The sequence below is a fragment of the Gobio gobio genome (assembly GCF_949357685.1).
Source record: "Gobio gobio genome assembly, chromosome: 1".
Lineage (NCBI taxonomy): Eukaryota > Metazoa > Chordata > Actinopteri > Cypriniformes > Gobionidae > Gobio > Gobio gobio.
The window spans coordinates 38,165,495-38,187,829 of NC_137097.1; positions in this window are offsets into that span (position 1 = coordinate 38,165,495).

Genomic DNA, 22,335 nt, shown 5'->3' on the forward strand with positions numbered 1-22,335 from the left:
GTTGTTACGAAACTCAGTACGTGTCTTCGGCACCATGCCCTGAAGTTTCTCAAAAAGTTTCAGGTCAGCGCTCCCTAGTGCACAACATTTTTTTTATGAAATTTTATTATAAGCAACTATCTCATTACAACTCAATGTATTCATGGGTTTTCAACCTTTTTGCTTAAAATGATCTCCAAATGTCTTTATTCGCTCATTGTTGAAGTTGGTCTGATGCTCCCAGCCATGTTGGCATGACTTATCATGCTTTTTATGCTTGGCCCCGATAATTGCTGCTTGCAGCTATATTTGTAATTGCTATAATAAGTGCATAGTATGTACACAAGGAACAGGACTATAAAATAAAGTGCTACCAAGATTTCTATGTAAATTTGTATAATTGGTTAACATGTTCACATAAGTAACAGTGCTTATGTATAGATTGTGAGGTAGTTTTTTAGGTTCAGTATTATTGGCACAGTCCCATCTTTCAATGGACAGACTCTTTGTAAAACCAGCCTCAAAATTGTGACATTCACAAAACAATACATGCTAAAACTTAACACAGCAATGTTAAATGTGAAGTGTGTAGTTTTTGTTGTTGTTTGAAGTTAACATATTTATTTAGTTTTAATATACATTAGATTTCATCTGCTTGTAGCACTAGGATCTTTCTTGCAGATCTGCAGAGCAGGAACAACAGACTTCACTCTTATCATTTCATCCTCTCTTGTTTGATAATTATAGTAGCCTAACTCAGTATGTTAATATGTAGTCTAATGGATTTGAGATTTCTGAATTAAATTTAGCGTATACGTTTGTGTAAAAAGTCTTGAGCATGTCTACATAGTGCAATGAAATATTTTATTTCAAAAGAACAAGGACAATCCACTTTTCTGTGAAATAGCTCCTTTAAACGGCTTTAGTGGAAAGCAGGCACTCGAGAGGATTGATCTGATCCCAGAGATGGAGGTCTGCTGGCGGTGCAAAGTCCTGCCTGCAGGTGTGATCTTGTTTTTCTTACGCAGCTGAGATTTTCTTTTCCTGTCTCCTCGAGTTTTACGGAAAAGAAATCCAAAAAACTATGTGGAAAGTTTTCCACCTGACAGGGGCAAATAATAAAAAAATTTAAAAAACACAATTAGATCACTGTGAACAAAGAATCCATTATTAACTGTATTGTGAGTTTATGTAAGAGTGGCTTGCAGGCCAAGAGAGAGAGAGAAAGAGAGCAAGAAATGTGGGCTGTGTTGATGGTAAGGTGGCGAGCAGCTCTGAATCATAGGCTTTGTTTGGAGACATATCCTGGGATTTTGATCATACGCTTGAGATGGCGGGAGCAGAAAGCCGCTTAGCGCTTCGCATGTGATGTTTTACATGTTTTTACAAGACAGTCATCACCTAGATACCTAAATACCAGCACATGTACAGAGCTTCTCGTATTTTTACAACGTTGGAAAATGTAAACAAAATTTTTAATTAGTGTGCTACTGCTACTATTGCTAGTAGTAACATAATCCCCATTACTTAGGGATTTGAACAAACTCCATTTGTGCTACAAACATGAATGATCCTTCAAATCATGTGACTTCTTGAGCTGCAGAATTACTGTTTTCATGGTAGAACTGATGAGAGAGACATACAACCAAAATCGCATACCTCCCTATAGTAGGCAAAAAACAAAAGTAGTATGTCCCAAATTCAAAGTACTAATAAAAGAGTAGGCAAGTATACCCGGATGACCTACTACTTCTGAAGTGTGCATTCGATGGGCACTTTACTATCCCATGAGGCCACGGGAGAGGATTTGTGATGGCAGTGAAGCGTTGCAACTGACATTGATAGGTCACATGACAATGACAACATGGCGAATGTAGTATGGATTACATTCGTACTATATAGAACATACTGTTTTAGTGCTCACAAAGTTTTTTTCTTGAAAATACACCAGGCATAACATTATGAAGTGAACATTATGAGGTGAAGTGAATAACACTGATCATCTCTTCATCACGGCACCTGTTAGTGGGTGGGATATATTAGGCAGCAAGTGAACATTTTGTCCTCAATGTCGATGTGTTAGAAGCAGGAAAAATGGGCAAGCGTAAGGATTTGAGCGAGTTTGACAAGGGCCAAATTGTGATGGCTAGACGACTGGGTCAGAGCATCTCCAAACTTGCAGCTCTTGTGGGGTGTTCCCGGTCTGCAGTGGTCAGTATCTATCAGACCATGTACACCCTTTCATGGAAACGGTATTCCCTGGTGGCTGTGGCCTCTTTCAGCTGGATAACGCGCCCTGCCACAAAGCCAAAAATGTTCAGGAATGGTTTGAGGAGCACAACAATGAGTTTGAGGTGTTGACTTGGCCTCCAAATTCCCCAGATCTCAATCCAATCGAGCATCTGTGGGATGTGCTGAACAAACAAGTGCGATCCATGGAAGCCCCACCTCGCAACTTACAGGACTTAAAGGATCTGCTGCTAACATCTTGGTGCCAGATACCACAGCACACCTTCAGGGGTCTAGTGGAGTCCATGCCTCGACGGGTCAGAGCTGTTTGGCAGCAAAAGGGGGACCAACACAATATTAGGTCATAATGTTATGCCTGATCAATGTAAGTACCTACTTGAGAATATGCGTTTTTTGACACAGACTAAGAGTTTCACTCAAGGAGAAACCTGAGCCATTTCATTTAAATATGCAGCATTAAAGCTACACTGTGTGATATTTTCCCCCATCTAGTGGTGAAAAGGTATATGACCATCCAGCGAATTTTAGTTTCTGTTCCTCTCAATTCCGATTTCGTTTCAACTCCTACGGTGGCCGATTTAGTCCAAGATTAACATGGCTTCCAGTTCGACCTCGTCCACATTCGACACGGTGCCTGTGGGATATTCTGTGCGCAGTGGGATGGTTGGAACTCAACTGGCCTAATTATTCGGCTAGAAAGAACTACAGCTAATCCAGAGTGAACTTTGATGATAGTAATGTTTATTCAGTCATCCAATTGCAAGGCATAAACAGGTTTGCGTGGATATGTACATAAATGTGGTTTCTGTGAGAGAACAAATAAGGATGGTAAATATACATACACAGTTAAGAACTGTATAACTATACTTATAAGTTACATTTGTATAATGTAACCGTAAACCAGAGCTTATTGTACCATATAGGCGCTAAATGAAGCTGCATTAAAAGGAGCGGAGCTGCCGCTGCTAACAAGCGGTGTCGGGTTACAAAAGTGTGTGCGCCGCTTTAACGTTAGCACTGCAGTGCGCTCTGTATAACAATTGTTAATATGCCGATCAGACCTGATACATATTTCCATCAACATACATTACAAGCAAATATTTTCTAAAAACGAATAAACATTGTTGATAACAAAATAACTGAATGATTATTCAAATAGGTGAGCATTACGCTATTGTATGTTGACACAAAAATACTTCTGAGGTGACATCAACTGAATTACGCAATGACACACTCTGAAACACATCTACAATGACAATAACTTATTACTTACGGAGTTATTAACGCACAGAAATACCACACAAGGAAAAACAGACTTTTGAGGAATAAACAAGCCAGGAAAACTCCGTATAACTGTTACTGGACGCTGCTGAGATGAAAACTCTCTGCACATGCACCAGACAAGTCTGAACAAGTTGACGCGCACATGCGCGAGGCAGAGAATTTTGTACAGTGCCATCGAGTATTAAAACCGGTTAAAACGCGAAAAGCGAAGCTTGAATTTACGGGTATGTCCCTCTTTGGCTAATGTACTTTCAAGATGGAGGGGCAACATGGCGACCACCAATAGATCCCATTACCTTATGTATTTTCAATGGCATATTATAAACTTACGAGAATACTTTATTACTTGAAAGAAGTAAATATACATTAATGAGCACATATATTTTTGAAAGAACTAAGTGTTTTTAGCTAAGAATAGACTAAAAAAGTTACACAGTGTAGCTTTAAATCTGAACATATATATTTATAAGCATATATAGTAAAGTGTCCATTATTTAAATACAATTAATTAAAACCAAAAAACCTTCAAATTTACACTACTGTTCAAAAGTTCGGGGTCAGTAAGATTTTTTAAATGTTTTTGAAAGAAGGCTTTACTCACCAAGGCTGCATTTATTTTACTGTATATAAAAATACAGTAATATTGTGAAATAGTGTTGCAATTTTAAATAAGTGTAACTATTTCAATTAATTTTAAAATGTAATTTTTTCCTGCATGTGATCAAAGCTGAATTTCCAGAATCTTTACTCCAGTCTTCACATGATCCTTCACAAATCATTCTGACATGATGATTTACTGCTCAAGAAACATATTATTATCAATGTTGAAAACAGCCGTGCTGCTTAATATTGTTGTGGAAACCCCAATACTTGTTTTAATTAATATTTATTTTGACCAAAAAAAGCAAAATGTTAATCAGCGGCATTTGGAAAAGCCCTAAATTGCCCTAAATTAATTAGTGAATAGTGACAGTATTTCATTGAAAATAACCATTTGATCCAAACCTTTTAAACCAATTTGAATGTCTTCATTTGTTTGGTGTCATTGGGCCGTTCACACATGCAGTGTATTAATTACACATACTGCCGGTAAAAGCAACATGTCCTTCCATTTTGACAACAAAACTTTAAAATTGGCATTCCGAATGGATGACAGCATTTGTATATAAACTGCAGCAGTGTATCATGCATCATAACCATTCCTGACACTGTTTTCCACACACAATGTATGTCTGTATGTCGGAGCAGTCACCAATCAAAGCAGTGCAATACCTTCTAGCTAAATCACTGCATGTGTGAACGGCTGTAGGCACTATGCAACCTAAAATAAACAACAATGCATTGTTTTGTCACGCTACACTGCTACTCACTGAGAAAAAAAGTTTGGTAAAGGGTAAAGTTTTGAAAACAACTGTGATGCTTTACTGATTTTGTTGCTGTATTCACTACTAACTAGCAGGTTTCAACTACTTCTAAAGCTTCCAAAAACAACCTGATTCCAGCCAGACACACTCCTTTAACACGCGCCTGTTTTTGAAGCACCTGTCAGCTGTCTCTTTCTCTTTCTCTCTCCTTTTTGTTCTCAGTTCACCTGCACTGACTCATGTCTGGTCTTGCATCGATGTCTCTGGTGATTAATGCGATCCAACAGGTGTTTGCAAAGACAAACCTCTCCACATGTTGCAATAGAACTGAACCTCTTTTAGCCCTGCAGGCATTGTGCCCTGGCTCTATTCATCACTGCGTTTTAAACAAAAAAGTCTAATCACTGACAAGACTGGAAGAGTTGCTTCTGTTTTCTTTTCTTTACTTTTTTAATGAAGAGAGCCAACCGTGTGAAAATGAACTCTAAACTGAAGTATGAATCCATACTTGAATTTTCAGTCTATTTGCTTTAGATTTATGGAGGGTTTCTTGTGTTCGACGACCCTCTGAACTCGCTTGAGAGTTTGTTTTTCCTCTTGCGGCGTCATGTGTCATGTGTGACTTGGAGCATGACGACGTGTGCCTGTAGGCGTGCAAGGAGTGTGACTTCGTGTGTACAGGGCGGTGCTGAGGCCTGCGGCCGTGCTGCCTATGAACTGGTCAAACGGCCTTTTGATTCTCGTTTTCAGTGCCACGACTATCATGGTGCTGTTCCAGCTGGCCTCATCATGCAGGACTCAACCAGACCTGCTGCGGTCACTCTGTTCCACGTCGTCAGCACAGCGTGCATGAAACAAGATCTTAATAAGAAAAACCTCATTCGCATCCAAGTGCTTGTCTACACCGTTTACTTCCCTCGGCACCTGCTCAGGGTTTCACTTTTAAAGGGGTCATATCACGGATTTTCCTGTTTAATTTTTCTCCCTGAGGGAGAAATGTTATTAAAGTCTTTTGAGCCAAAAAAAAAGGTTGTTTTATATGAACATTTTCTTGACCCTTAAAATTAAACTGGCTGTTGATGTCCATGTAAACACGAGGCAAATAAAAGTTGTAATTGCCCCATTCTTTAATAGCAGCCATTTTGTAACACCTTTTCATTATTGTGACAGGATCGACAGTGACAATCAAGCTTGCACAGAAATGCGCCACACAACCTGTGGACTGAAATGGCTGCGTGAAACAATGTTTGAATGTACACTTGTTGTGTAATTCAATTACTGACGATGTATTTAAAAAAAAAAAAAAAACTGTATTTATGGATAATATAAAATTAAAGACATAAAAAGCCACTTACGTGTATAAAGAGAGTCCAGTTTCATGACACTTAAGTACACTTTTAAAAAGTGCACTTTGTAATAATGTCATATTCAAACTTTTACTTTAAAGTACATTTTAAATGTTTCAATAATCTTTTGTTGTGCTTTAAAGAAGCACAATTATGTTGATGTTTTGACTAACATACTAAAGCACATGTAAAGTTCTTAATTATAATGTAAATTGTAGTGTGTTTATTTGATATTAAATGTAAAGGGGTCATGAACTGCATTATTTTATTATTTTATGTTTCATGTGGTGCACTTATACTGTTAATTTGATTGTAACATCAAAAATATTTTTTTAAATAAAAGTAATTTTTCCTTTCCTGATTTTAGCCTCTGATTTTAACTCTCTGTTTGAAGGGGCGTGTCTGATGTGAGACTCCAGTAAAACTACCACTGCTGTGATTGGCTGCTGTGAGACTTCAGTGTAAACCCCCACTGCTGTGATTGGCTGCTGTGAGACTTCAGTGTAAACGCCCACTGCTGTTATTGGCTGATATCTTTTGTATATGAAATAGTTGAGGATTACATGTTTAACTCGATCTGAAACTTTTAGCATGTTTTTACGATTACATGATACTATATAAGGATAACTAATCGTCAAAAGTGTTGATTATAACATCATATTTAGATCTATGGTATTATATTTAAATTGTGGCATGAAAGGTTTCAGTGATGAGCATTGTAGCCGATCATAGACATGTTGAGCGCATGAATGCAGTGATCTCGTCATTGAAACTCGATTTCTCACGAATCCGACACGAATGGTGCAAACACAATGTAAATAAGAGATTCGTTGATAGTTTTGAAGAGAGTCCAGAACTCAGTCACTGATAAACTCACTGTTTGATTGACAGCTTCAGCGATAGTAAAGGAACGCGCGTTCTTTGATCACTTTCTATATATAATTTAATCACAGTTTAATAACAGATTATTTTCATCCTACTAAGAGACACAATGTGAAGTTGACTGTTTAGTCACTGGTTTGATTCACTGATACATAGACAAAGAACGTCTGACTGTACATGAATCATTGCATATCAGAAAACACTGGTCACAGATCACAGATCAGCCATAAGAATTAACAGCTACTTACTGTTGAGTCCACATCGTAAAAGTCTGTTTGCAAAGCCTGCGGTGAAATTGCGACTGATTTACCAAAGAATCCACAGAAAATGTACCGAATACAAACAAATAATGCTCAACTGAGACATTCACATTGTTGAAAATAAATAACCACACTAGCATTAGGATCCTTTGGAAGGTAATGTTATGTGTAGTCCATCCTGTATTGCTCTTCTCTCCTCATCATCTCACTAACACACCAGTAGGCGGGGCCAAAAGATGCAACGATGAAGTAGGCGTTGATTTTCTTTGGCAGAGGCATAATAATATTTACTTAATAAGTATGCTTATCACATACTTTTTTCCACTGGTGAGGAAGTTTTGAGTTCTGTAAGATAGGGTTTCAAACAGTAAATTTGATTTGTCTTAATATAAATCTTTATTACAATAAGTGTACTCAGTCGCAACACAACAGAGTTGAACTGCTACTTCATTTCTTTTAAGATGACAGAAGAGATCTAAGCATTGTAGTTATAAAATATTGTGTGAAGCTGATTAGACATGATTTGCCTTCAAAGTTGTCTGAAACCAATTTCCTTTTTTTTTTATTCCACACACACTCCTTACAGCAGTTTGGAAGCCATTTTCTGCTCATGTCACTCTATGTAGGGAACTCAAGATGGCTTTTTTTTTTTTTAAATTATCAAGGCTGTTTTGGCACAAGTCCCCTCCATGACAAAACCTTTCCAGTAACTGTCTCTGCAGGTTATATGTTTGTCACTGTGATATGTAATGGCCCAAGCCTTGGCAAGTCCCACTTGTTTTTCTGTGGGACAACGACTGCAAATTAAGTATTTTGCAAGAGCCTGGCAGCAAATAAGCCAACCTCTTCTGGGTATTTGCTCACTCCATTTTCATCAGAAAGACGAACTCTCATACTGATGCCAAGACATTTTATTAAACGAAAATGTGGTCATATTCAATCTAAAGTAAATCAGGTCTGAAGAATTCTGAAAAACCTATGAAACTCATGGAATGCCTCTTCACAACTCACTGCTGACTGATTCTGTCCCTGCGTATTTATTTTAGTACATGGCATTCCCATGAAATGTGCCTTTACTTTCAGCACTCATGTGAGTGGTGGCATATTTTGAAATGTGGAAGAAAAAACAAATATTTTATCTTGATGTTTTGTGGTGCTTATTAATGTAAAATACTGTGATAGTCCAATTGAAATGACAAATCCATATATGTAAGAAATCAACACTTATTTTGAGTGTAAGAAACATATGACCTTTTTGTGAAGAAAATCCAAATGACATTGTACTGTACTTAACCTGTAGGCAAGGAACTATGCACTAAAACCATGTGTGCAATGTTGCAAATTATTATGCTAGTGACATATCAGTAGTATTTCAGTACAATAAACATTCATTTTTGCTTTTCAAAGAAAGTGTTTGTTTGTTGTATTCCTCATATCTTTTTAGATAACTGGTGTCAATCTCAGACAGGTTTGTTGAGTAGTTTGCCAGGTTTTCTTAGGTAAATGGAAAACCCACTTAAAGAGGTTGTTCCACATTATTAAGCAAGTCACAGTTCTAATGCAATATGAGGAGGAAGAAAGATCTTTCTGAAGATGAAAAGCATTGTGCAATGTCTTACAAAAGGCATGACTAGTAAACAACTAATACTTTGTGAATACTGAATAGAGATCTAACTATCAAAAGATGTGAGTGATTTAGAGCACTTGTGTTGAACTTGTTGAGATAAAGGCTTATTAAGGAAAGTTTATGTCAACAAAAAAAACAATTTAATTAAAAGGGCAGCTATAAAAAAGCCACTGTAAACATCAAACAGGTATTTGAAGCTTCTGGAGTCTCAATAACCTCTCCATGCAGGCTGGCAGTTATGTTTCAGCCACCTCTAACCAAAGCTCACAAAGAGAAATGTTAACAGTGGGCGTAGAAATTAATTTTCAAACAGTTTTATTGCTGTGGTGTTTTTGCAGCATGGGATAGTGCTTTGACCTGAATGAAAATCAGGACATCCCTTTATTTCAAGCAAAATCTTTCTTTTTATACCATAGCAGAAAATGGTCAGTTATGAACTCCACATATCTTGCAGAAGTCATTTTTGAAACCTTCAAAGAGACTCTTAAGCAGGGGTGTCCAAACTCGGTCCTGGAGGGCCACTGTCCTGCAGAATTTAGCTCTTACTTGCCTCAACACCTGTCTGGAAGTTTCTAGTATGCCTAATAAGGCCTTGATTAGCTGGTTCAGGTTTAATTGGGGTTGGAGCTAAACTTTGCAGGACAGTGGCCCTCCAGGATCAGGATTGGACACCCCTGCTCTAAAGGGACCTTCCATCTCACTTCCCAATATTCCAGCGCATATAATCATCACCCGCCGACTCCTTGCTGACGTCACAGTCTTGTTGAAACAGGGTGTCCAATCATCCAGAAATTCATCCATTAGACCATCCATTGTAGTACGACATTCGTCGGTGAATAAGACTATTTAAAAATGAGTCTTCATGTATTTCTAAATGTTTCTCTTTGTGAGCTTTGGTTAGAGGTGGCTGAAATGCCACTTTACGCACAACTGCCAACCTGCATGGAGAGGTTCTTGAGACTCCAGAAGCTTCAAATACCTGTTTGCTGCTTATAGCTGTCCTTTTAATACAATTCATTTGTTTGGCAGAAACTTCCCTTAATAATCCTTTATCTGATCGATTTCTGCTGTGCTCTAAATGACTCACACATCTTTTGATAGTTTAATAATCTCCATTTTTTTTCCTCAAAATATTAGTTGTTTTTAGTCATGCCTTTTGCATAACATTGCACCATTTCATGCTTTTCATCTTCAGAAAGATCTTTATTCTGTGAATTGCTTAATAATGTGGAACAACCTCTTAAGGTAATGTTTTCATTTACCTAAGTAGACCTGGCAAATTATACTTAACAAACCTGTCTGAGATTGACACCAGTTATCTAAAAAGATATGAGTTTAGCATGTTATTGAATATGGGAATGTTTATGTATTTGGTATTGGATGACTAGATCTGCTACACTAGTAAGTATGGAAAGTATGGACTTGCTACTGCTAATAGATACACAGACACGCTGCTGTGGGCCTGTAAGTTATGCTGCTGCTGCTGAACGAATATATGCAGTATATACTATTCACAAATCTTTTTAATACTTTTATGATAAACGTTTTGAAACATCTTGTATGCATGCTAGAATTCATATTCAGTGCCTATTTTAGATGTTTAATCACTATTTGTAACACAAGCTCAAGTTCCAGTGAGCTATCGTGAAGCAAACATTTCCCATAGTTTCCAAATAAAATTATGAAAATAATATTTACATGATGTATAACACAGTTTGAGTTATTATTGGAAAAAAAATGGTGTTACCAATAGTACCTAATATTTTATCCTATATATTAAATGTCCATCTATTTTATATATTAACTGTTTTTGAGGGGCAGCATAATGCATTCAACATCAATTAACTAAAAATATAAAATCAATGACAGCACGAACTTGACATGGTTTGATACAGTATATTTCATTTTGAAAAGCAGTACTTCATAGGGATATTGTTAATAATTTTATTTTATTTCTTTGTTAACGAAAAGTCATACCCTGCTTTGGAAACTGACTGAAACTTTCTTGAGATTGTTATTTACTAAAAACTATTTCAAAAGAAATTAAATCAAGTATAATTAATGATACTGTTCCCTTTTTAATAAACCTTCTTGAATCAGTTTTTTTTTTCTTTTTTTTACTAAAGTGGAGAAGTTATCATGGCCAAACCCTGCAAAATTTTAGAAAATCTCAGGATCAGACTGAATAAGGAGGACAAGAATGAGTATTGAGCAGTGTTGACGAAAAGCTGAATTAGCAATTCATTTTGAAAGTAGAAAGCTGAAGTGAATCCTTGAACTTAATTTAGTTGAACTTCGGTTGAGTAATACTGGTTGCTTCCTCCCCTTTCCAGTCAAGTAATATAATTCTGAAATGTCACATTGTAAGATGTAGTTTCATCTAGCAGACCACCGATGTTCCACTGATGCATATCAGTGCCAGGTATTTACTCACAGAGCTGTTGTCACCCTTTTCTGAGTAGAGTGAATGAAACAGGTGTCCACCCACCTGTAAAACAGCAGCAGTCAAGAACACAACCTTTGAAACAGGAGATCAATTGTTTGAATCCAAAGACTACACAAAAGAGCAGCCGTCTCCCTGAATTATGATAACATTTGACCCCAAAGTCAATGTGCGCCTGCTGATGTCCCAGGAGAACAACACTGAAGCTTTATGCCACATATCTGATGGTGTAGTCGATGAAAACAACTGGGTTAACATTTTTACAATAGTTAATGTTTTACATGATACTCAAGGAACTATGCGCTCTTGATTTTTGATGCTAATAAAGTCATAAAATTGATATACTTATCATGACAAACAATCTTGAAAGCTTTCTGTAGAAAAAAACAAAGGGCCAGAGTCCTGGTTGTGATCTAAATCATTTGTTTATAGTTCCTCTGAGTCAAACATGTGCACAATGAAATCTCTGTTCTCCAGAAAGTGTTGTGTATGTGTGGGTTTATCTGTCATCCGCTCTTGATGAGGACAGAGCACAGTTACAGAAAGCATGCAAAACCAGTTGAGAAGACACATGCAGTCGTGGTCCCAAAAAGTATTTGGACACTTAAGCAAACTGTATGAATGCAATTTTGTTAGGAAATAAAATGCCAAACTAACTTCCCTTTGAGCCACTTTTGCTATCTCAGGAGATTTTGTTGATGTAAGTCAGTTTCCCCCAATTTCACAAAGGTGTCTTAGCAAAGTAACCGCATGGTTTAACTATGTACATGATCCACATTTCATAACCAGAATATGTCCAAATACATTGTAGCTGTGTTACAAAAACCTAGATAGCTGTCTTGATTCTTGATTCTCTTGTTCTAAAAACGCAGCATGCAAAAGTGAAAAAAAAAAGTTATTTAAAAAAAAACATCTCTAGACCTTATTTTTACCTACTCTGCGTTCTGTGTGAATGTCCCCTAAAGCTCCCAATAAACTTCAAGCAAATCGAAGAACTAACTGATGAAACGTCATTTCAAACAAAATCAGGCCAAAATGAAGTTCGTCTGGAGTTTAATTAGTTCAAATAGTGGGAAATATGTCAAAAACTGTTTTTAATCAACAAATCCAACTGGAACAGGAAACCATGGAGGCGACTCCGCTGAAGGATGGAGGAGTCATGGTGGTGACTTTAAACAGGGGGAAGACAGACTGAGATGAAGCCGATGGAGGTTGAGACTCAGGCCGAGCCGAAAAGCCAATTAGACCAGGCGACACAGAAGGATCAGGAGACCGAGGCGGAGCTGCAGTGAAGGTGCAGCCTGGATGTTAGAGGACTGAGGCGAAGCCAGTGGGACTGAGGACCAAGGTGAAGTCAGAGGGATGGCGGAGCCCAACAGAGCCGAAGGGTTGGAGGGACAAAGCGCAGCTGAAAGCCTGGAAGTCCGTGGCACAGGCAGAGCGATGCCTGACCAAGGTGAAGCCGGAGGGACAAGGGAGCCTGGTGGAGCCATAAGGACGATGGTCCCAGGTGAAGCAGAGGGAGGGAGGAGCCAAAGTGGAGCCAGCAGGTCGACAAGCCAAGGTGGAGTGACGGGCTTGGTGGCTGCAGGCGAAGCCAGAGGATCCACTTGACAAGGCGGAGCTGGAGACCAGAAGACCCGAGGCAGAGACTTGGTGCTGGACAGGACCAGAAGAGACAGGAGACACAGGGAAATATCATCTTCCAATTCTTCATATTATGCAGAGGTCAGCTGCAGCTCACCCTCAGCATGGCTCCACTCCATTGTTTATGACACCCACAGTGATGGATGGTGTAGCCGGAGTGGGGTTGGTGATGCCTTCCTCAGTGGGGCACCCTCTCCACAAACTCTGTGCAATTTCCCAGAGAACCATCACCAGGCAGGCGGGCCTTTGTGCGCTCATTCAGTCTGGTCCTGAAAAAGACACACGGAGAGCGGTTTGGAAAGTCCTCAAGGCTTTGCAGCTCCAAGCTAAGCAGTTGGGCGGCCAACAAGTTCATGATATAAAAAGGGGGTAAAACGCAGGAAAAAATTGAATCTTGCTTCCGTGCTCTGTAAGCAAACGGGTTGCAAATGGGTTTAATCAATAAATTCAACTGGAACAGGAAATCCCAGGAGATATAATACACAGCCATGTTAACCGCAAATGACACAGAACAATGAACAGACAGAACTAAGGTATTAAATACACAGATAGAGTAATCAAAGTAAAACAGAACAGGTGTAGGGCTAATTAACAACCAAGGAAACTAGCTAGGAACACAGATGGGCAGGCAGACAGGGAAAAAAATAATTATAATCACAATAAAAACACACATAACTGTTACAATTATATTTATCAAGGATATTTTCTTTTTGTCCACCATCTTGGATGAATTTTACATTGAGCTAGTTGCATTCTGGGATTTCCTTCATGCAATACTGATACGTGAGAATTTGACCAGAATACTTGTTTTTTATTTTAAAAATCCGAAAGCATATCCAATTCTATAATAGCATGAGTCCATCATCAGACAAAACCTATTCTGTGGTGTCAGATCAAAGCATCTTTTGAAAACATTTGCTTTGGAGTTCAGTTTGTTTCAAAGAACTCGTCACGGACCTGTAGTTAAGTTACAGTCATGAACAAAAGTCATAGAAAGAAACCAGAGTTTTGCTGTTCCCTTTGTGAAAAAAAGAAAACTCTTGTAACTTGAAAATTGTGGATGTGCTGCAGATGAATCTGAATTAAAACAGAAGCACGTTATATGTTAAGCCAGGAAAGCCTATGGGACTTTACGAGGAACTGAACGCTTCACCCACACACTATGATCTCCACGCCTGTCCACTGCCATCAACTGCTCCTATGGTTGACGCTTTTTATGGTCTGCCCACTTCGCAGTTCAAGCATATCTAAAATGATTGTCTTCAGCAAGCAAATAGTGATCTCTCCTCCCACACCAGGGTTGGAATGCTGGCCAAGAGGGGGCCGCTTCTTCACCACAGGGGCCGTATCAAAATCTGTCCGGCGATACTGATCTGAAAAGAGGAAGAGCCCCTCCTAAAGATGATGATTCAAACCAAGATTACTAATGCTATCTCTATGACAACAGCCATTAGTGAAGCTCCCGCCCACACCCAGCTGTTACTAATATAGCGTTCCTTCTCAAAACACAAATTATCTGGAACAAACTGAACAATTGTTACCTGGAACATAGTCATAATCATTTAAAATCCTTTGAAAGAGATGACTGACGGCACAGGGCTGCACTTAATTTTGTATTTTGGTATTAAACTGTGCTAAACCATGATGAGAGTAACTAACGTGGCATCGGCATCAAAAGCAATAGGCTTCACCTGTTAGGGTGAGTCTTTATTTGTCAGAGAATTCCTCTGGAGAGGGTTTTGGGCTGAGGGATGGTGGAGATTTATGGAAAGGAGTGGGAGTGAGGTATGAGCTCGCTGATGGCTGACTGACGCACAGCTTGAAAGCATTAAAAGGGCTGATACAGCACAGCCGGCTGAGTAATACAGAGTGCACACATTCACATACAAAATGTCATTCTAGGTGCTTACAATGTACCTTTTGCATTTGATTAATGCTTCCATAGAAACTTTGCTGTTACTGTCATTCTTTAAAGGATTAGTTCATCCAAGATTAACATTCCTTTATTATTTACTCATCCTCATGTTGTTCCATTCCCATATTACTTCTTTTTTCATTCAAAACACAAAAGGAGAATTTTAGTCTTCTCAAATAAACATTTATCAGCAAACATAAACAAAATCTCAACCGTACTTGCTTGAAGCGCGAAAACAAACCTCTTTGGTCCTTGTGGAAGCTCAAACGTGCTGCGTAACACTAGAATGAGCCTCATTGGTTCTTACAGAAGCACAAACGTGTTGCTTAACACTAGAATGAGCCTCATTGGTTCTTACAGAAGCACAAACGTGTTGCGTAACACTAGAATGAGCCTCATTGGTTCTTACAGAAGCTCAGGCGTGCTGCGTAACACTAGAATTAACCTCATTGGTTCTTACAGAAGCACAAATGTGTTGCGTAACACTAGAATGAGCCTCATTGGTTCTTACAGAAGCTCAAGCGTGCTGTGTAACACTAGAATGAGCCTCATTGGTTCTTACAGAAGCTCAAGCGTGCTGCGTAACACTAGAATGAGCCTCATTGGTTCTTGCAGAAGCTCAAGCGTGCTGCGTAACACTAGAATGAGCCTCATTGGTTCTTACAGAAGCACAAACGTGTTGCTTAACACTAGAATGAGCCTCATTGGTTCTTACAGAAGCACAAACGTGCTGCGTAACACTAGAATGAGCCTCATTGGTTCTTACAGAAGCACAAACGTGTTGCGTAACACTAGAATGAGCCTCATTGGTTCTTACAGAAGCACAAACGTGTTGCGTAACACTAGAATGAGCCTCATTGGTTCTTACAGAAGCACAAACGTGTTGCTTAACACTAGAATGAGCCTCATTGGTTCTTACAGAAGCACAAACGTGTTGCTTAACACTAGAATGAGCCTCATTGGTTCTTACAGAAGCACAAACGTGTTGCGTAACACTAGAATGAGCCTCATTGGTTCTTACAGAAGCACAAACGTGTTGCGTAACACTAGAATGAGCCTCATTGGTTCTTACAGAAGCACAAACGTGTTGCTTAACACTAGAATGAGCCTCATTGGTTCTTACAGAAGCACAAACGTGTTGCGTAACACTAGAATGAGCCTCATTGGTTCTTGCAGAAGCTCAAGCGTGCTGCGTAACACTAGAATTAACCTCATTGGTTCTTACAGAAGCACAAACGTGTTGCTTAACACTAGAATGAGCCTCATTGGTTCTTACAGAAGCACAAACGTGTTGCTTAACACTAGAATGAGCCTCATTGGTTCTTACAGAAGCACAAACGTGTTGCTTAACACTAGAATGAGCCTCATTGGTTCTTACAGAAGCACAAACGTGTTGCGTAACACTAGAATGAGCCTCATTGGTTCTTACAGAAGCACAAACGTGTTGCGTAACACTAGAATGAGCCTCATTGGTTCTTACAGAAGCACAAACGTGTTGCTTAACACTAGAATGAGCCTCATTGGTTCTTACAGAAGCACAAACGTGTTGCGTAACACTAGAATGAGCCTCATTGGTTCTTGCAGAAGCTCAAGCGTGCTGCGTAACACTAGAATTAACCTCATTGGTTCTTACAGAAGCACAAACGTGTTGCTTAACACTAGAATGAGCCTCATTGGTTCTTACAGAAGCACAAACGTGTTGCGTAACACTAGAATGAGCCTCATTGGTTCTTACAGATGCACAAACGTGTTGCGTAACACTAGAATGAGCCTCATTGGTTCTTGCAGAAGCTCAAGCGTGATGCGTAACACTAGAATGAACCTCATTGGTTCTTACAGAAGCACAAACGTGTTGCTTAACACTAGAATGAGCCTCATTGGTTCTTACAGAAGCACAAACGTGTTGCGTAACACTAGAATGAGCCTCATTGGTTCTTACAGAAGCACAAACGTGTTGCGTAACACTAGAATGAGCCTCATTGGTTCTAACAGAAGCTCAAGCGTGCTGCGTAACACTAGAATGAGCCTCATTGGTTCTAACAGAAGCTCAAGCTTGCTGCGTAACACTAGAATGAGCCTCATTGGTTCTTACAGAAGCTCAAGCGTGCTGCGTAACACTAGAATGAGCCTCATTGGTTCTTACAGAAGCTCAAGCGTGCTGCGTAACACTAGAATGAGCCTCATTGGTTCTTACAGAAGCTCAAGCGTGCTGCGTAACACTAGAATGAGCCTCATTGGTTCTTACAGAAGCACAAACGTATTGCGTAACACTAGAATGAGCCTCATTGGTTCTTACAGAAGCACAAACGTGTTGCGTAACACTAGAATGAGCCTCATTGGTTCTTACAGAAGCTCAAGCGTGCTGCGTAACACTAGAATGAGCCTCATTGGTTCTTACAGAAGCTCAAGCGTGCTGCGTAACACTAGAATGAGCCTCGTTGGTTCTTGCAGAAGCTCAAACGTGCTGTGTAACACTAGAATGAACCTCATTGGTTCTTGCAGAAGCTCAAACGTGCTGTGTAACACGTGATAATGAACCTCATTGGTTCTTGCAGAACCTTGGGCTCTCAGACAGCACGTCCCTCCTTTCTCCCGGGTATTGGCACCAATGTAATGATGTTGATATGGGAAGAAGGAGGCGGGAACTGGCGAACATTTAATTAATTTAATAAATAAACAAACTGAAAGTAAAAACATCAGCCTCCTCACAGACGACTGCTGCACACACATAATAAAATGTAAACAAAACACAACATAAACTCCAGGCCTGGTCCTCTCTCGTCCTTCACTGTCATCAATCCTCCTTTTATGCTTCCGAGTTCCTCCGTGAGAGGATTCAAGATGCTTGAATCACCTGCAATCACGCCACCGGCCTCGCTTCGCTCTCACGGCTCTCGCCCGCCCTGCTTGTCACACTTTTAGTAACTCTTTATGGACATTTTAAAGCAGAACATTTTCAATAGAGGAACAGAAATCTCTCAGATTGTATTAAATATATCTTCATTTGTATTCCGAATAATGGAAAGGCAACGAAAATCTTATGGATTTAGGCCGAATAATTGACGACAGCATTTTCATTTTTGGGTGAACTATCCTTTTAAGTGGCCTTTTATTTCATTAATATTATATTGTATAGTTTTTGAAAAGTATGTTTTTAAGATTTGAAGTATACTACAAGTGCACATTCAATACAATTAAGTGCACTTCTTTTATCCCAAGGAGCCGTAATTATAGGGTATACAAGTCTTCAAAACATCTAATGTTTTGTGTTCCACAGAGGAAAGTACGTCATACAGGTTTTGAATGACATGAGTGTTAGTAAATAATGAAGATTTTCGTTTCAAGATTAACTTTTCCTGGCAAAAACCTACAAGCACCCATATCTGAACATGTCTGAATGTATGGCAGTTTTACCAGAAGCAATAACAACCAGTGATGATTGACAGTGCTGCAGACACAGCGTTAAAATGTATGTTGGCTGCTATGTTGCACGAGACTTCAGGTTGTACAGTAGCATTGTACTCAGCCAATGAAATTCAATCCACTTTGTCTTTCATTTTCAGAGAGATAAACTTGTTGTTTTCAAAACATACTGAAGAATGCAAGGTATCTGGTTTATACATACTGTACAGGTGCCAGAAATATGACAAGTATGCATTGCTCCAGTCCCTGTTTGTAAGTGCACTTCTCTCGGAGCTCATAACAGCATTTTATCAAACACACTTGTCAGGTTGACATTTGCTGTGATTTCTGGCATTGTGAAACAGCACTGCCTGCCCTACATCTTCCCTGAGCAACGCACTTGATGGGACAGCTGGTTGGTTAATTTCCTGCCTCACTGTTTTGGTATGTTTATCTCCGTGAGGGCTTGGTTCTCAATTTACAAAGTGAGAAAAAAAAATTCTCGTAAGTGAATCAGTGAGTAATGATGTCATACTACAATGCATAGTTCTCCCTCATACACTGGTTTCCGTGTTCCTGCACACACACACACACACACAAATTCACACACACACACACATACACACCTTGACCGCAGTTAACTCCACTTTGCATTTGCTTTTCAGCTCAGAAACTGGATGTGCAACAGCTCAGTGACTCAATCCCTGCATGCAATTAGGCAATAACTCAGAAACCAAAAACAGTCTGCCCAAAACTCTAGCTCTTTCCTTATGAATCTCCTGTTACTTTAGAGAATTGGATTTTGCGTTTTTCAGGTGGATTTGATGGTCCACTTCTACTAACTAAATGTAATTTTGTAACTGTCAAATTGTTCTACTTACCCGAATCCTAACCTCACATTCTATTAACGTCTATTACATTCTAATACTCTAATGAGAGTATTTTGACATGTAGTTGCAAACTTATTTATAATTAGTATACTGTAAAAAAAATTGGTTTAACTTAAAAAAGTAAGTAACCTGGTTGCCTTAAAATTTTGATTTCATTGACATTGAAAATTTGACTTAATACAAAGAAGGAAATTGGTTTAATAAATATAAATTCCAAATATTATTGTATCCGAACCATATAAGTTTAAAAAAAATGTTGTAATAAATCATGAAAATAGCACAATTTGGCATGTTTCACTGCATTATTACAAATACAACTTAATTAAGCAAAATGCTTAGAAAATCTTTTAATAATATTTGAATAAAGGGTGATGTCGATTCTCAAACACATTCATTGTATTAACTCAAATTTTTAATTTCAATGAACTCAAAATTTTAAGGCAACCAGGTAACTTACTTTTAAAATATTTATTTACAGAATGATTGATTCATTGATTGATTTTAATCAAATTGGATGGTATGAATCTCAAACATAAACTAATGGCCTTATCATTTTTTGTAGTGAACGTTCATGTTTCGATATTTGATGTAGTCTGCGTGCTGTGATTAGTGTTTTGATTTGAGAATGAATAAAGGCTTGAATTTCAATCTGTTTATTATATTAAGTGATCACCAAAAGTTTAGAATATATCAGCCGAGGAGTCACTTGAATTAATTACCTGTATGTTATTTTTTTTTTGAGCTTTTGGTCTTTATTGATTTTTGTTGTATGGTTAAAAACCGTCATTTCCTCATCTACTCTTTGTGGAACACAAACTGTGTTTTGAAGAATATTTCAAATATTCTTGAAGCAGAAAAAATGGGCAAGCGTAAGGATTTGAGTGAGTTTGACAAGGGCCAAATTGTGATGGCTAGACGACTGGGTCAGAGCATCTCCAAAACTGCAGCTCTTGTGGGGTGTTCCTGGTCTGCAGTGGTCAGTATCTATCAAAAGTGCTCCAAGTAAGGAACAGTGGTGAACCGGCGACAGGGTCATGGGCGGCCAAGGCTCATTATTGCACGTGTGGAGCAAAGGCTGGCCTGTGTGGTCTGATCAAACAGACGAGCTACTGTAGCTAAAACTGCTCAAGAAGTTAATGCTGGTTCTGATAGAAAGGTGTCAGAATATACAGTGCATCACAGTTTGTTGCGTATGGGGCTACAGAGCCGCAGACCAGTCAGGGTGCCCATGCTGACCCCTGTCCACCGCCGAAAGCGCCAACAGTGGCACGTGAGCATCAGAACTGGACCACGGAGCAATGGAAGAAGGTGGCCTGTTCTGATGAATCACGTGGATGGCCGGATGCGTCACTTACCTGGGGATCACATGGCACCAGGATGCACTATGGGAAGAAGGCAAGTCCGCGGAGGCAGTGTGACGCTTTGGGCAATGTTCTGCTGGGAAACCTTCCATGTGGATGTTACTTTGAACTTTAGAACTGGTTGTTGTATGGAAAATATCTGCATGAAGAGTCTTCAAAAAGTCTCCTTTTGTGTTCCATGGAAAAAAAAACAAGAGCATTAGAGTTTGGAATGACATGAGATTGAATAAACAATGACAGAATTTTCATTTTGATTTTTTTCCCTTAAGTAAACACAGAGGGGCACAGTCATCCAATACAGAGAATGAGCCTGAGGTCCTTGAACACTAAACAAAATCCATGCTAGCAATCAGAAGTCAGAAATGTGGCTTGTTTTGACATACTCTTGGGATTCTGAAACCTAAGATGAACTGTATATATGAACTGTTTACTTATGCATACGTATGCTCTGCTCTGTTCTGCTTTGCGGTCTCCTAAAAGACCAACACAGAGAGGCAATAATATGGGAACACATCTGCAGGTGTCTTTGAGTTGTGGTTTGCTTGTCCTGACATGCATGTTGTTCTCGTTTAAGGAGGAGCTGTGTCATTATCCTGAGAGACAGCGGCAGGCCAGCAGTGCGCCTGTATCAAAACAAGTACGGTCACAAACAGCTCTTAATCACAGTGTGTTCTGAAACCAATGCTAAATAATTGTCTCTGACACTAGTCTCTCCTGCTTAACGGGTTTCTTGATCACGCTTGATGATGAGGATGAAAGAATAGAATATCACATTTCATGTGAAAAACTAGATCCCCATTTTCTTGGGAAAAAGAGTGGTGCTTACATGTAGGAAAGTTGTTACCACAATGCTTGAGTGTTTTGAGTCTAACTAACCCAAGTCAAAAGAGCACACCTACAAGTCTCTGATATTTTGGTCTCTATATTACTACTTCATGTAAGTCAGTGCAATGTTTATGCCTCACTCTATGAGGCATCATTATAGCACAAATAGTGTGATTTACACACCTTACTGAGGGTAATATATTTCTTTAAATTCATAACAATTGTCTTAGCAAGCTGCCTTTTATTCAGGTCTACATGTTACAGTTCTTATCATAATCAATGTTCGTTTTCCATTTGATGAATATTTATTCATATTTTTAGGCTTACATTCAACCTGTACAAGAACGTAAATTCCTGTGCAAAAAAAATCATTCACTCATATTTTCATGTTGATAATACAATTTTTTTTGTGATTTTTTAGTTATGTTAAACTAATGTAAAATACAAGGATTAGAGTCAGCATGAAATATAAGTTGCCATAGTCTTTTCTTTCCGGCTTCTCAAACAAGAACAAATGACTTGATTTTGTCCATGGGGAATTGATTGGATGATTGTATAGTTGTGGTTTGCTATTGGTCGATCTCATGTGAGTGACAGATTGTCCCATCCTTGTGCAAGAGGGAGGCAAAGTCATTTTGATGAAAGTTTATTAGGGCACATTCATTTAAAATGATGTGCACGGATAAATCGTGTATGTTAAATACTGTAATATTCCATAAAAAAATTAAAATGTAGATATTTAATGGTGACTTTAAGCAAATACTAGCAGACTTTTGGATCCCAATGTATATCTTGCTTTGATTTATTTTGAAATAGGCCTATTTTAAATCAAACTATTTGCTATTGAAATGCCTTTCATT